We start from the raw sequence: 17262 nt of genomic DNA, 5'->3' as shown, positions 1-17262 counted from the left end.
ACAAAACTCATCCCCAAAATCTCATCCCCACAATCTCATCCCCAAAATCTCACCCCACAAACTCATCCCCCAAAATCTCAATCCCCCACAATCTCATCCCCAAAATCTCATCCCCACAAATCTCATTCTCCACAAACTCATCTCGCAATCTCATCCCCAAAATCTCATCCCCACAATCTCATCACCACAAACTCATCCCCACAAACTCATCCCCAAATCTCATCCCTACAAACTCATCCCCACAATCTCATTCCCACAAAATCATCCCCAAAATCTCATCCCCACAAACTCATTCCCAAAATCTCATCACCACAAACTCATCCCCAAAATCTCATCACCACAAACTCATCCCCACAAACTCATCCCCAAAATCTCATCCCCAAAATCTCATCCCCACAATCTCATCCCCACAAACTCATCCCCAAAATCTCATCCCCAAAATCTCATCACCACAAACGCATCCCCAAAATCTCATCCCCACAAACTCATCCCCAAAATCTCATCACCACAATCTCATCCCCACAATCTCATCCCCACAAACTCATCCCCAAAATCTCATCACCACAATCTCATTCTCACAATCTCATCCCTAAAATCTCATCCCCACAAACTCATCCCCACAATCTCATCACCACAAACTCATCCCCAAAACTTCATCCCCACAAATTCATCCCCAAAATATCATCCCCACAATATCATCCCCACAATCTCATCACCACAAACTCATCCCCACAAACTCATCCCCAAAATCTCATCCCCACAATCTCATCCCCAAAATCTCATCCCCACAATCTCATCCCCACAAACTCATCCCCATAAACTTATCCCCACGATCTCATCCCCAAAATATCATCCCCACAAACTCATCCACAATATCTCATCCCCAAAATCTCATCACCACAAACTCATCCCTAAAATCTCATCACCACAAATTCATCCCCACAAACTCATCCCCAAAATCTAATCCCCAAAATCTCATCCCCACAATCTCATCCCCACAACTTCATCCCCAAAATATCATCCCTAAAATATCATCACCACAACCTCTTCCCCACAAACTCATCCCCACAATATCATCACCCACAAACTCATCCCCACAATCTCATCCCCACAATCTCATCACCACAAACTCATCCCCAAAATCTCATTCCCACAAACTCATCCCCAAAATCTCATCCCAACAATCTCATCCCCACAAACTCATCCCCAAAATCTCATCTCCACAAACTCATCCCCAAAATCTCATCCCCACAAACTCATCCCCAAAATCTCATCCCAACAATCTCATCCCCACAAACTCATCCCCAAAATCTCATCTCCACAAACTCATCCCCAAAATCTCATCCCAACAATCTCATCCCCACAAACTCATCCCCAAAATCTCATCTCCACAAACTCATCCCCCAAAATCTCATCCCCACAAACTCATCCCCACAAACTCATCCCCAAAATCTCATCCCCACAAACTCATCCCCAAAATCTCATCCCCACAATCTCATCTCCAAAATATCATCCCCACAATCTCATCACCACAAACTCATCCCCAAAATCTCATCTCCACAAACTCATCCCCACAATCTCATCCCCAAAATCTCATCTCCACAAACTCATCCCCCACAATCTCATCCCCAAAATCTTATCCTCACAAACTCATCCCCACAAACTCATCCACAAAATCTAATCCCAAAAATCTCATCCCCACAATCTCATCACCACAAACTCATCCCCACAATCTCATCCCCAAAATTTCATCCCCACAATCTCATCACCACAAACTCATCCCCACAAACTCATCCCCAAAATCTCATCTCCACAAACTCATCCCCACAAACTCATCCCCACAATCTCATCCCCACAATCTCATCCCCACAATCTCATCACCACAAACTCATCCCCACAAACTCATCCCCACAATATCATCCCCAAAATCTCATCCCCACAATCTCATCACCACAAACTCATCCCCAAAATCTCATCCCCACAAACTCATCTCCAAAATCTCATCCCCACAATCTCATCACCACAAACTCATCTCCACAATCTCATCCCCACAATCTCATCCCCACAATCTCATCCCCACAAACTCATCCCCACAAACTCATCCCCACAATCTCATCCCCACAAACTCATCCCCACAAACTCTTCCCCAAAATCTCATCACCACAAACTCATCCCCAAAATCTCATCCCCACAATCTCATCACCACAAACTCATCCCCACAAACCCATCCCCAAAATTTCATCCCCACAAACTCATCCCCAAAATCTCATCCCCACAAACTCATCCCCACAATCTCATCACCACAAACTCATCCCTAAAATTTCATCCCCAAAATCTCATCCCCACAAACTCATCCCCACAAACCCATCCCCAAAATCTCATCCCCACAATCTCATCCCCAAAATCTCATCCCCACAATCTCATCACCACAAACTCATCCTCACAATATCATCACCACAAACTCATCCCCACAAACTAATCCCACAATCTCATCCCCACAAACTCATCCCCACAAACTCATCCCCACAATCTCATCCCCACAATATCATCCCCAAAATCTCATCCCCACAAACTCATCCTCACAATCTCATCCCCAAAATCTCATCCCCACAATCTCATCACCACAAACTCATCCCCACAATCTCATCCCCACAATCTCATCATCCCCACAAACTCATCCCCAAAATATGATCCCCACAATCTCATCCCCACAAACTCATCCCCACAATCTCATCCCCACAAACTCATCCCCAAAATCTCATCCCCACAATCTCATCACCACAAACTCATCCCCACAATATCATCCCCACAAACTCATCCCCACAATCTCATCCCCACAATCTCATCCCCAAAATCTTATTCCCACAAACTCATCCCCACAATCTCATCCCCACAAACTCATCCCCCAAATTCTCATCCCCACAAACTCATCCCTACAAACTCATCCCCAAAATCTCATCCCCACAAACTCATCCCTAAAATCTCATCCCCACAATCTCATCCCCAAAATCTCATCCCCCCAAACTCATCCCCACTATCTCATCCCCCACTATCTCATCCCCAAAATCTCATCCCCACAAACTCATCACCACAAACTCATCCCCAAAATCTCATCCCCAAAATCTCATCACCACAAACTCATCCCCACAAACTCATCCCCAAAATCTCATCCCCACAAACTCATCCCCAAAATCTCATCCCCAAAATCTCATCCCCAAAATCTCATCCCCACAATCTCTTCCCCTAAATCTCATCCCCACAAACTCATCCCCACAAACTCATCCCCACAAACTCATCCCCAAAATCTCATCCCCAAAATCTCATCCCCACAAACTCATCCCCAAAATCTCATCACCACAAACTCATCCCCACAATCTCATCCCCAAAATCTCATCCCCACAAACTCATCACTACAAACTCATCCCCACAAACTCATCCCCACAATCTCATCACCACAAACTCATCCCAAAAATCTCATCCCAAAAATCTCATCACCACAATCTCATCCTCACAATCTCATCCCCAAAATCTCATTCCCACAAACTCATCCCCACAATCTCATCACCACAATCTCATCCCCACAAACTCATCCCCAAAATCTCATCTCCACAAACTCATCCCCAAAATCTCATCCCCACAAACTCATCCCCACAAACTCATCCCCAAAATCTCATCCCCACAAACTCATCCCCAAAATCTCATCCCCACAAACTCATCCCCAAAATCTCATCCCCACAATCTCATCTCCAAAATATCATCCCCACAATCTCATCCCCAAAATCTTATTCCCACAAACTCATCCCCACAATCTCATCCCCACAAACTCATCCCCAAAATCTCATCTCCACAAACTCATCCCCACAATCTCATCCCCAAAATCTCATCTCCACAAACTCATCCCCACAATCTCATCCCCAAAATCTCATCCTCACAAACTCATCCCCACAAACTCATCCACAAAATCTAATCCCAAAAATCTCATCCCCACAATCTCATCACCACAAACTCATCCCCACAATCTTATCCCCAAAATCTCATCCCCACAATCTCATCACCACAAACTCATCCCCACAAACTCATCCCCAAAATCTCATCCCCACAATCTCATCCCCACAATCTCATCCCCAAAATCTCATCCCCACAATCTCATCACCACAAACTCATCCCCACAATATCATCCCCAAAATCTCATCCACACAATCTCATCACCACAAACTCATCCCCAAAATCTCATCCCCACAATCTCATCTCCAAAATCTCATCCCCACAATCTCATCACCACAAACTCATCTCCACAATCTCATCCCCACAATCTCATCCCCACAATCTCATCCCCACAAACTCATTCCCACAAACTCATCCTCACAATTTCATCCCCACAAACTCTTCCCCAAAATCTCATCACCACAAACTCATCCCCAAAATCTCATCCCCACAATCTCATCACCACAAACTCATCCCCACAAACCCATCCCCAAAATTTCATCCCCACAAACTCATCCCCAAAATCTCATCCCCACAAACTCATCCCCACAATCTCATCACCACAAACTCATCCCTAAAATTTCATCCCCAAAATCTCATCCCCACAAACTCATCCCCACAAACCCATCCCCAAAATCTCATCCCCACAATCTCATCCCCAAAATCTCATCCCCACAATCTCATCACCACAAACTCATCCTCACAATATCATCACCACAAACTCATCCCCACAAACTAATCCCACAATCTCATCCCCACAAACTCATCCCCACAATCTCATCCCCACAATCTCATCCCCACAAACTCATCCTCACAATCTCATCCCCAAAATCTCATCCCCACAATCTCATCACCACAAACTCATCCCCACAATCTCATCCCCACAATCTCATCATCCCCACAAACTCATCCCCAAAATATGATCCCCACAATCTCATCCCCACAAACTCATCCCCACAATCTCATCCCCACAAACTCATCCCCAAAATCTCATCCCCACAATCTCATCACCACAAACTCATCCCCACAAACTCATCCCCACAATATCATCCCCACAAACTCATCCCCACAATCTCATCCCCACAATCTCATCCCCAAAATCTTATTCCCCACAAACTCATCCCCACAATCTCATCCCCACAAACTCATCCCCAAATTCTCATCCCCATAAACTCATCCCCACAAACTCATCCCCACAATCTCATCCCCACAATATCATCCCCAAAATCTCATCCCCACAAACTCATCCTCACAATCTCATCCCCAAAATCTCATCCCCACAATCTCATCACCACAAACTCATCCCCACAATCTCATCCCCACAATCTCATCATCCCCACAAACTCATCCCCAAAATATGATCCCCACAATCTCATCCCCACAAACTCATCCCCACAATCTCATCCCCACAAACTCATCCCCAAAATCTCATCCCCACAATCTCATCACCACAAACTCATCCCCACAATATCATCCCCACAAACTCATCCCCACAATCTCATCCCCACAATCTCATCCCCAAAATCTTATTCCCACAAACTCATCCCCCACAATCTCATCCCCACAAACTCATCCCCAAATTCTCATCCCCACAAACTCATCCCTACAAACTCATCCCCAAAATCTCATCCCCACAAACTCATCCCTAAAATCTCATCCCCACAATCTCATCCCCAAAATCTCATCCCCCCCAAACTCATCCCCACTATCTCATCCCCACTATCTCATCCCCAAAATCTCATCCCCACAAACTCATCACCACAAACTCATCCCCAAAATCTCATCCCCAAAATCTCATCACCACAAACTCATCCCCACAAACTCATCCCCAAAATCTCATCCCCACAAACTCATCCCCAAAATCTCATCCCCAAAATCTCATCCCCAAAATCTCATCCCCAACAATCTCTTCCCCTAAATCTCATCCCCACAAACTCATCCCCACAAACTCATCCCCACAAACTCATCCCCCAAAATCTCATCCCCAAAATCTCATCCCCACAAACTCATCCCCAAAATCTCATCACCACAAACTCATCCCCACAATCTCATCCCCAAAATCTCATCCCCACAAACTCATCACCACAAACTCATCCCCACAAACTCATCCCCACAATCTCATCACCACAAACTCATCCCAAAAATCTCATCCCAAAAATCTCATCACCACAATCTCATCCTCACAATCTCATCCCCAAAATCTCATTCCCAACAAACTCATCCCCACAATCTCATCACCACAATCTCATCCCCACAAACTCATCCCCAAAATCTCATCTCCACAAACTCATCCCCAAAATCTCATCCCCACAAACTCATCCCCACAAACTCATCCCCCAAAATCTCATCCCCACAAACTCATCCCCAAAATCTCATCCCCACAAACTCATCCCCAAAATCTCATCCCCACAATCTCATCTCCAAAATATCATCCCCACAATCTCATCCCCAAAATCTTATTCCCACAAACTCATCCCCACAATCTCATCCCCACAAACTCATCCCCAAAATCTCATCTCCACAAACTCATCCCCACAATCTCATCCCCAAAATCTCATCTCCACAAACTCATCCCCACAATCTCATCCCCAAAATCTCATCCTCACAAACTCATCCCCACAAACTCATCCACAAAATCTAATCCCAAAAATCTCATCCCCACAATCTCATCACCACAAACTCATCCCCACAATCTCATCCCCAAAATCTCATCCCCACAATCTCATCACCACAAACTCATCCCCACAAACTCATCCCCAAAATCTCATCCCCACAATCTCATCCCCACAATCTCATCCCACAATCTCATCCCCACAATCTCATCACCACAAACTCATCCCCACAATATCATCCCCAAAATCTCATCCACACAATCTCATCACCACAAACTCATCCCCAAAATCTCATCCCCACAATCTCATCTCCAAAATCTCATCCCCACAATCTCATCACCACAAACTCATCTCCACAATCTCATCCCCACAATCTCATCCCCACAATCTCATCCCCACAAACTCATTCCCACAAACTCATCCTCACAATTTCATCCCCACAAACTCTTCCCCAAAATCTCATCACCACAAACTCATCCCCAAAATCTCATCCCCACAATCTCATCACCACAAACTCATCCCCACAAACCCATCCCCAAAATTTCATCCCCACAAACTCATCCCCAAAATCTCATCCCCACAAACTCATCCCCACAATCTCATCACCACAAACTCATCCCTAAAATTTCATCCCCAAAATCTCATCCCCACAAACTCATCCCCACAAACCCATCCCCAAAATCTCATCCCCACAATCTCATCCCCAAAATCTCATCCCCACAATCTCATCACCACAAACTCATCCTCACAATATCATCACCACAAACTCATCCCCACAAACTAATCCCACAATCTCATCCCCCACAAACTCATCCCCACAATCTCATCCCCACAATCTCATCCCCACAAACTCATCCTCACAATCTCATCCCCAAAATCTCATCCCCACAATCTCATCACCACAAACTCATCCCCACAATCTCATCCCCACAATCTCATCATCCCCACAAACTCATCCCCAAAATATGATCCCCACAATCTCATCCCCACAAACTCATCCCCACAATCTCATCCCCACAAACTCATCCCCAAAATCTCATCCCCACAATCTCATCACCACAAACTCATCCCCACAAACTCATCCCCCACAATATCATCCCCACAAACTCATCCCCACAATCTCATCCCCACAATCTCATCCCCAAAATCTTATTCCCACAAACTCATCCCCACAATCTCATCCCCACAAACTCATCCCCAAATTCTCATCCCCATAAACTCATCCCCACAAACTCATCCCCACAATCTCATCCCCACAATATCATCCCCAAAATCTCATCCCCACAAACTCATCCTCACAATCTCATCCCCAAAATCTCATCCCCACAATCTCATCACCACAAACTCATCCCCACAATCTCATCCCCACAATCTCATCATCCCCACAAACTCATCCCCAAAATATGATCCCCACAATCTCATCCCCACAAACTCATCCCCACAATCTCATCCCCACAAACTCATCCCCAAAATCTCATCCCCACAATCTCATCACCACAAACTCATCCCCACAATATCATCCCCACAAACTCATCCCCCACAATCTCATCCCCACAATCTCATCCCCAAAATCTTATTCCCCACAAACTCATCCCCACAATCTCATCCCCACAAACTCATCCCCAAATTCTCATCCCCACAAACTCATCCCTACAAACTCATCCCCAAAATCTCATCCCCACAAACTCATCCCTGAAATCTCATCCCCACAATCTCATCCCCAAAATCTCATCCCCCCAAACTCATCCCCACTATCTCATCCCCACTATCTCATCCCCAAAATCTCATCCCCACAAACTCATCACCACAAACTCATCCCCAAAATCTCATCCCCAAAATCTCATCACCACAAACTCATCCCCACAAACTCATCCCCAAAATCTCATCCCCACAAACTCATCCCCAAAATCTCATCCCCAAAATCTCATCCCCAAAATCTCATCCCCACAATCTCTTCCCCTAAATCTCATCCCCACAAACTCATCCCCACAAACTCATCCCCACAAACTCATCCCCAAAATCTCATCCCCAAAATCTCATCCCCACAAACTCATTCCCAAAATCTCATCACCACAAACTCATCCCCACAATCTCATCCCCAAAATCTCATCCCCACAAACTCATCACCACAAACTCATCCCCACAAACTCATCCCCACAATCTCATCACCACAAACTCATCCCAAAAATCTCATCCCAAAAATCTCATCACCACAATCTCATCCTCACAATCTCATCCCCAAAATCTCATTCCCACAAACTCATCCCCACAATCTCATCACCACAATCTCATCCCCACAAACTCATCCCCAAAATCTCATCTCCACAAACTCATCCCCAAAATCTCATCCCCACAAACTCATCCCCACAAACTCATCCCCAAAATCTCATCCCCACAAACTCATCCCCAAAATCTCATCCCCACAAACTCATCCCCAAAATCTCATCCCCACAATCTCATCTCCAAAATATCATCCCCACAATCTCATCCCCAAAATCTTATTCCCACAAACTCATCCCCACAATCTCATCCCCACAAACTCATCCCCAAAATCTCATCTCCACAAACTCATCCCCACAATCTCATCCCCCAAAATCTCATCTCCACAAACTCATCCCCACAATCTCATCCCCAAAATCTCATCCTCACAAACTCATCCCCACAAACTCATCCACAAAATCTAATCCCAAAAATCTCATCCCCACAATCTCATCACCACAAACTCATCCCCACAATCTCATCCCCAAAATCTCATCCCCACAATCTCATCACCACAAACTCATCCCCACAAACTCATCCCCAAAATCTCATCCCCACAATCTCATCCCCACAATCTCATCCCCAAAATCTCATCCCCACAATCTCATCACCACAAACTCATCCCCACAATATCATCCCCAAAATCTCATCCACACAATCTCATCACCACAAACTCATCCCCAAAATCTCATCCCCACAATCTCATCTCCAAAATCTCATCCCCACAATCTCATCACCACAAACTCATCTCCACAATCTCATCCCCACAATCTCATCCCCACAATCTCATCCCCACAAACTCATTCCCACAAACTCATCCTCACAATTTCATCCCCACAAACTCTTCCCCAAAATCTCATCACCACAAACTCATCCCCAAAATCTCATCCCCACAATCTCATCACCACAAACTCATCCCCACAAACCCATCCCCAAAATTTCATCCCCACAAACTCATCCCCAAAATCTCATCCCCACAAACTCATCCCCACAATCTCATCACCACAAACTCATCCCTAAAATTTCATCCCCAAAATCTCATCCCCACAAACTCATCCCCACAAACCCATCCCCAAAATCTCATCCCCACAATCTCATCCCCAAAATCTCATCCCCACAATCTCATCACCACAAACTCATCCTCACAATATCATCACCACAAACTCATCCCCACAAACTAATCCCACAATCTCATCCCCACAAACTCATCCCCACAATCTCATCCCCACAATCTCATCCCCACAAACTCATCTTCACAATCTCATCCCCAAAATCTCATCCCCACAATCTCATCACCACAAACTCATCCCCACAATCTCATCCCCACAATCTCATCATCCCCACAAACTCATCCCCAAAATATGATCCCCACAATCTCATCCCCACAAACTCATCCCCACAATCTCATCCCCACAAACTCATCCCCAAAATCTCATCCCCACAATCTCATCACCACAAACTCATCCCCACAAACTCATCCCCACAATATCATCCCCACAAACTCATCCCCACAATCTCATCCCCACAATCTCATCCCCAAAATCTTATTCCCACAAACTCATCCCCACAATCTCATCCCCACAAACTCATCCCCAAATTCTCATCCCCATAAACTCATCCCCACAAACTCATCCCCAAAATCTCATCCCCACAAACTCATCCCTAAAATCTCATCCCCACAATCTCATCCCCAAAATCTCATCCCCACAAACTCATCCCCACTATCTCATCCCCACTATCTCATCCCCAAAATCTCATCCCCACAAACTCATCACCACAAACTCATCCCCAAAATCTCATCCCCAAAATCTCATCACCACAAACTCATCCCCACAAACTCATCCCCAAAATCTTATCCCCACAAACTCATCCCCAAAATCTCATCCACACAATCTCTTCCCCTAAATATCATCCCCACAATCTCATCCCCACAAACTCATCCCCACAAACTCATCCCCAAAATCTCATCCCCACAAACTCATCCCCAAAATCTCATCCCCACAAACTCATCCCCAAAATCTCATCACCACAAACTCATCCCCACAATCTCATCCCCAAAATCTCATCCCCACAAACTCATCCCCACAAACTCATCCCCACAATCTCATCACCACAAACTCATCCCAAAAATCTCATCCCAAAAATCTCATCACCTCAATCTCATCCTCACAATCTCATCCCCAAAATCTCATTCCCACAAACTCATCCCCACAATCTCATCACCACAATCTCATCACCACAAACTCATCCCGAAAACCTCATCCCCACAAACTCATCCCCAAAATATCATCCCCCACAATATAATCCCCACAATCTCATCACCACAAACTCATCCCCACAAACTCATCCCCAAAATCTCATCCCCACAATCTCATCCCCAAAATCTCCTCCCTACAAACTCATCTCCACGATCTCATCCCCAAAATCTCATCCCCACAAACTCATCCCCACAATCTCATCCACAAAATCTCATCCCCTTGGCCGGCTGAACGGAGGCCTGTGATTGGCCGGCTGAACGGAGGCCTGTGATTGGCCTGCTGAACGGAGTCCTGTGAGAGGCCGGCTGAACGGAGGCGTGTGATTGGCCGGCTGAACCGAGGCCTGTGATTGGCCGGCTGAACCGAGGCCTGTGATTGGCCGGCTGAACCGAGGCCTGTGATTGGCCGGCTGAACCGAGGCCTATGATTGGCCGGCTGAACGGAGGCCTGTGGTTGGCCGGCGGAACGCAGGCCTGTTGTTGGCCGGCTGAACGGAGGCCTGTGGTTGGCCGGCTGAACGGAGGCCTGTGGTTGGCCGGCTGAACGGAGGCCTGTGGTTGGCCCGCTGAACGGAGGCCTGTGATTGGCCGGCTGAACGGAGGTCTGTGATTGGCCGGCTGAACGGAGGTCTGTGATTGGCCAGCTGAACGGAGGCCTCTGGTATGCCGGCTGAACGGAGGCCTCTGATTGGCCGGCTAAACGGAGGCCTGTGATTGGCCGGCTGAACGGAGGCCTGTGATTCGGCGGCTGAACGGAGGCCTCTGATTTGCCGGCTGAACGGAGGCCTGTGATTGGCCGACTGAACGGAGGCCTGTGATTGGCCGGCTGAACCGAGGCCTGTGATTGGCCGGCTGAACCGAGGCCTGTGATTGGCCAGCTGAACCGAGGCCTGTGATTGGACGGCTGAACGGAGGCCTCTGATTGGCCGGCAGAACCGAGGTCTCTGATTGGCCGTCTGAACTGAGCCTGTGATTGGCCGGCTGAACGGAGGCCTCTGATTGTCCGGCTGAACGGAGGCCTGTGATTGGCCGGCTGAACGGAGGCCTCCGATTGGCCGGCTGAACGGAGGCCTCCGATTGGCCGATGAACGGAGGCCTGTGATTGTGCGTCTGAACCGAGGCCTGTGATTAAAATTTATATATGCTTATATACTGTATATGTATATACATATATATACAGTATATACATTATACATACATATATATATATAGATATATATATATACATATATATATATATATATATATATATATGTATATGTGTATATATACCTATATATGTATTTATATACATATAAGTATATATATATATATATATATATATATATATATATATATATGTCCATATACTTTAAGGTACAAAATATTAATATATATGTATATATATATATATATATATATATATATATATATATATATATATATATATATATATATATATATATATGTATGTGTGTATATATATATATATAGCATATATAAATAATTATATATATCTATATGTATATATATATATATATACTTAAAGGTGTAAAGGATTAATATACATATAGCATATATATATGTATATATATACATATAGTATATATACATATATACACTGTATATGTATTAATCCTTTGTACCTTTAGGTATATGGACACTATATGGATGTATCTATATGTAGATACAGTGTACTTTAAAGTATATGTACAGCATTTATGTATATGTATAAATATATCTATTTATATGTACATACTGTGTATATTTAAGTTTGGGTACAGAATTTATATATTTATATAAATATACTGTATGCATCTATATATAGATACTATAGGTGCAACATATATATATATATATATATATATATATATATATATATATATATATATATGTATATATATATATATATATATATATATATATATATATATATATATATATATATGTATATATATATACATTATATATATATATATATATATATATATATATATATATGTAATCACATATAGATACTATGTATCTAAAAGTATAGGTACAGAATTTATGTATATATAAATATACTGTTTATATCTATATATAGATACTGTGTACCTTGAAGTACATGTACTGTATTTATGTATATGTACTTATAGATACTGTATACCTTGATGCATCATCATCATCATCTCCTAAGGCTATTTACACTAAGGGCCTCGGTTAGATTTTGCCAGTCGTCTGTAACTTCAGCTTTTAAATCGATTTTCTCCATTCTTAATCATCTACTTCAGGCTTCATAATCCTCAGCCATGCAGGGCTTGGTCTTCCAACTCTTCTAGTGCCTTTTAGAACCCAGTTGAAAGTTTGGTGAAATAATCTCTCTTGGGGAGTGCAAAAAGCATGCCCAAACCATGTCCATCTACCCCTCACTATGATCTCATCCACATAGGGCCCTTGAATAATCTCTCTTATAGTTTCATTTCTAATCCTGTCTTGCCATTTAACTCCCTATATTCTTCCGAAGGCCTTTTTCTCAAATATACTAAATCTGCTGGCGATTTTTTCATTGTCATACCACGACTCATGTCCATACAGTAACACCGATCTCACTAAACTGGAATATAGTCTGTTTTTATATGTAATTTCAGGCGATTTGATTTCCAAATTTTACTCAAGCCAGCAAATGTCTGATTTATTTTTTTCAATCTTCCAATTATCCTTGGCTTTCACTTCTTATTGTAAATTTTGGGTTTTCTCCTAATTGCACTGAATGGCCTTCCCTGCCCCAGTGTCGAGCTATGTTGCCCAAATACCTTGAATTGAATCCTATTCTGCAAACACTTTCAATGTACATCAGGTTGTATATATGTATATATATATATATATATATATATATATATATATATATATATATTTATATATATATATATATATATATATATATATATATTTATATATATATATATATATATATATATATATATATATGTATATATATGTATATGTATATGTATATGAGTGTGTGTACTGATGCTGGTCGTAATATGTTATATACGACGCTGGTCTTCCTTTCAGCAATACTGTTCAGTGCTTGGTTAGGTGACCGTCCTGAAATACCAGGCGTTTCAAGTATAAGCCGTTAGCCTAAAAACCATTGAGTCAAATATCATAATACTTTATTTCTTCTCCTCATCCAAAGTCTGTCTGTAACCAAAAGATAAGTAAATACATGAATTAATACTCACTCTCTCTCTCTCTCTCTCTCTCTCTCTCTCTCTCTCTCTCTCTCTCTCTCTCTCTCTCTCTGGACTTACTAGCTAACGAATAAAAACATAGGATCACTCAGTAGAGTGCAGACCTTCACCAGGCATTATATTTCTCGACCTTGACCTTTGACCTTTAACCTTAACCTGTATTAAATGGCGCTGATTTTCATACACTCAAATATGAACCAAGTTTAGTCTCTGTGACAACGATGTCCAAACTTATGGCTCATTACGGTAATTGGACATTTTGCTTGACCGTGACCTTGACCCCCCAAAATTTAATCATTTCCTAGATTTTACATAAAAGTTAATCCTTGCAAGTTTCATTACTCTACGATTAAAATTGTGGCCAGGAAGCTGTTCACAAACAAACAAACATACACTAACAAAACAAAGTGGGCAAAAACATAACCACCTTCCATCTTCGTTGGCGGAGATAATAAAAGCAACAGTCCTTTTACATTCTCAATGAAATTGAACTAGCTATGCAAACATTGCCAGATAAGCGTAGACTGAGCCACCGAGAGCCCCGTAAATGAGGTGGGAAAACACAGAACGTCTGGCGAACTTCTTCCTCATTCTTGCTTCTCTCGATTTGCGGATCTTCCTGAAATATCGCCTCAGGATTATTCCACAGCTGTTTTGAAGCACTCGATTCCCCACTCTCCCTCTGCTATTTTTTCTTCTTCTTATTCTTCGCCTCAATGTAGCTACTTGATTTTCTTCCCTGGGTCATCTAGTAATTAATCTGTTCATCCGTCTGTCCCGTGAGGATAAATATTTCTCTTTAGTTTAGTTTTATTTGAAAATAAAGACGTCAAACTTCATGCTTGTTATCTATAGGTGATGCAGATTCAATACTACCGCTGGAGAGTTATGGGGTCCTTTGACAGGCCAGACAGTACTACATTGGATCCTTCTCTCTGGTTACGGTTCATTTTACCTTTACCTACATATACACCGAATAGTTTGGCCTATTCTTTATATATTCTCCTCTGTCCTCATACACCGGACAACACTGATAATACCAAACAATTTTTTTTTCTCTCAAGGTGTTAACTACTGCACTGTAATTACTCAGTGGCTACTTTCCTCTTAGTAAGGGTAGAAGATACTCTTTAACTATGATAAACAGGCTCTTCTAGGAGAAGGACACTCCAAAATCAAACCATTGTTCTCTGGTCTTTGGTAGTGCCATGGCCTCTGTATCATGATCTTCCATTGTCTTGGATTAGAGTTCTCTTAGTTGAGGGAACACTTGGACACACTATTCTATCATATTTCTTTTCTTGTTTTGTTAAAGTTTTCATAGTTTATATAGGAAATATATATCTTATTGTTGTTACTATTCGTAAAATATTCTATTTTTCCATGTTTCCTCTCCTAACTGGGCTATTTTCCCTGTTGGAGCCCCTGGGCTTATAGCATCCTACTTTTCCAACTAGGGTTGTAGCTTAGCAAGTAATAATAATGATAATAATAATAGCGGAGTGTAGAGTCAAGGTCATGCTTACAGGCCAAAGGACATTGACTTTGGTCAGGAAATTTGAACTCTGCCAGATAGAAACTTTATACTAATAAAAGCGATGTGCAAAGCGAGGTCATATTAGGTCAAGGGGGAAATGGCCACCACCCAGGTCATTATATTGTACACACTTTATTTATGGGTGGAGCTAGGCCTCCTTGCTGTTGGGAGGTAGGACTCTAGTGCCTGGTACAACACATGAACATGCGCTACCGGGGTCTAAGCGATGTCAGGCAGGGCAGGCGGTCGGGACTATGGTCTACCCCAAAGGCAAAGCAAAGTCCTTTAAAAAGAAGGCAACCGTGCTGACACCATACAAAATGGGAAAAATCACGTTAATAGAAGAAGGAGGAGGTGAAGTCTCTCATCATGGGGAGACTATTATTATTATTATTATTATTATTATTATTATTATTATTATATAGTAATAATAATAATGATAAACTTTCGTAACAAGAACCTTAATACTAACATTGACCTTTCTTCATTGAACTTTTTGTCTTTTTTTTTTTTTAATGGTACATAAATTGCAATAGCTTAAGTTCAGGATGATATTAAATGATTAGGTTGCCCCTGTCAAAATTTAGGTTAATAGGGTACTAGTGTTCACTGCCCCACGCTGACTATCCTCATATTTGCAGTTGTGCAAATGTGCAAACTCTCAACTACTCATTAATTTTCAATCCTATTACCACTGAAGTCCTTTGGAAAACCTGAGGGATAATGGAATTAGGACTCAAGTCCCTCCCATTGCCAAGCTTCGAACCAGAGTCTGAAGGATGAATGCGGTCGTCACTATTCGACAACGTAACGAAAATGCAGTAATTGTTTTTAGCTTGAATTTGGTTCCCTAGAAAATCGAGCCGTCCTCTGCAGTGTATGAGAGAGAGAGAGAGAGAGAGAGAGAGAGAGAGAGAGAGAGAGAGAGAGAGAGAGAGAGAGAGCACGTGTCTTCTGCATCCTACAGGCTCTTCCACACGAGGGGAAAATGCACGGCGGGCAGACAATGTTACCAATTTTGTTGTATGGGTGACGATCATGAATTTAGAGGACGTCATAGACAAGCCAATAACGGGGAAACCATCGAAGTACCTGTACCCGTTATTGAGGCACTGGATGGGCGCCTGATTATTGTCTGACGCAACTCTGATTCCACTCTGCCCTCTGCCCGGTGTCTGGCCCATGTCATCCGTTCGCCTGCCTGTGCGTACCGATTGCCTTGGACTGTTTGATCTGGTAACTCTGTTTCAAAGCGAATGAATTACGGGCAGATCAGAGTGCCCGCTCTGCATTTGCCCTCTGAGTGGAATGGCCTTTTTAGGATCCTGCTTTAAAGAGACATCTTTGTCATCACTTTAGTAGGGACATCTAGGGGCTAGACGCACCGTCAAAAAGCCC

The sequence above is a fragment of the Palaemon carinicauda genome, chromosome 29 (assembly GCF_036898095.1).
Source record: "Palaemon carinicauda isolate YSFRI2023 chromosome 29, ASM3689809v2, whole genome shotgun sequence".
NCBI classification, from domain to species: Eukaryota; Metazoa; Arthropoda; class Malacostraca; order Decapoda; family Palaemonidae; genus Palaemon; species Palaemon carinicauda.
Note: the sequence above shows the minus strand (reverse complement) of the source record.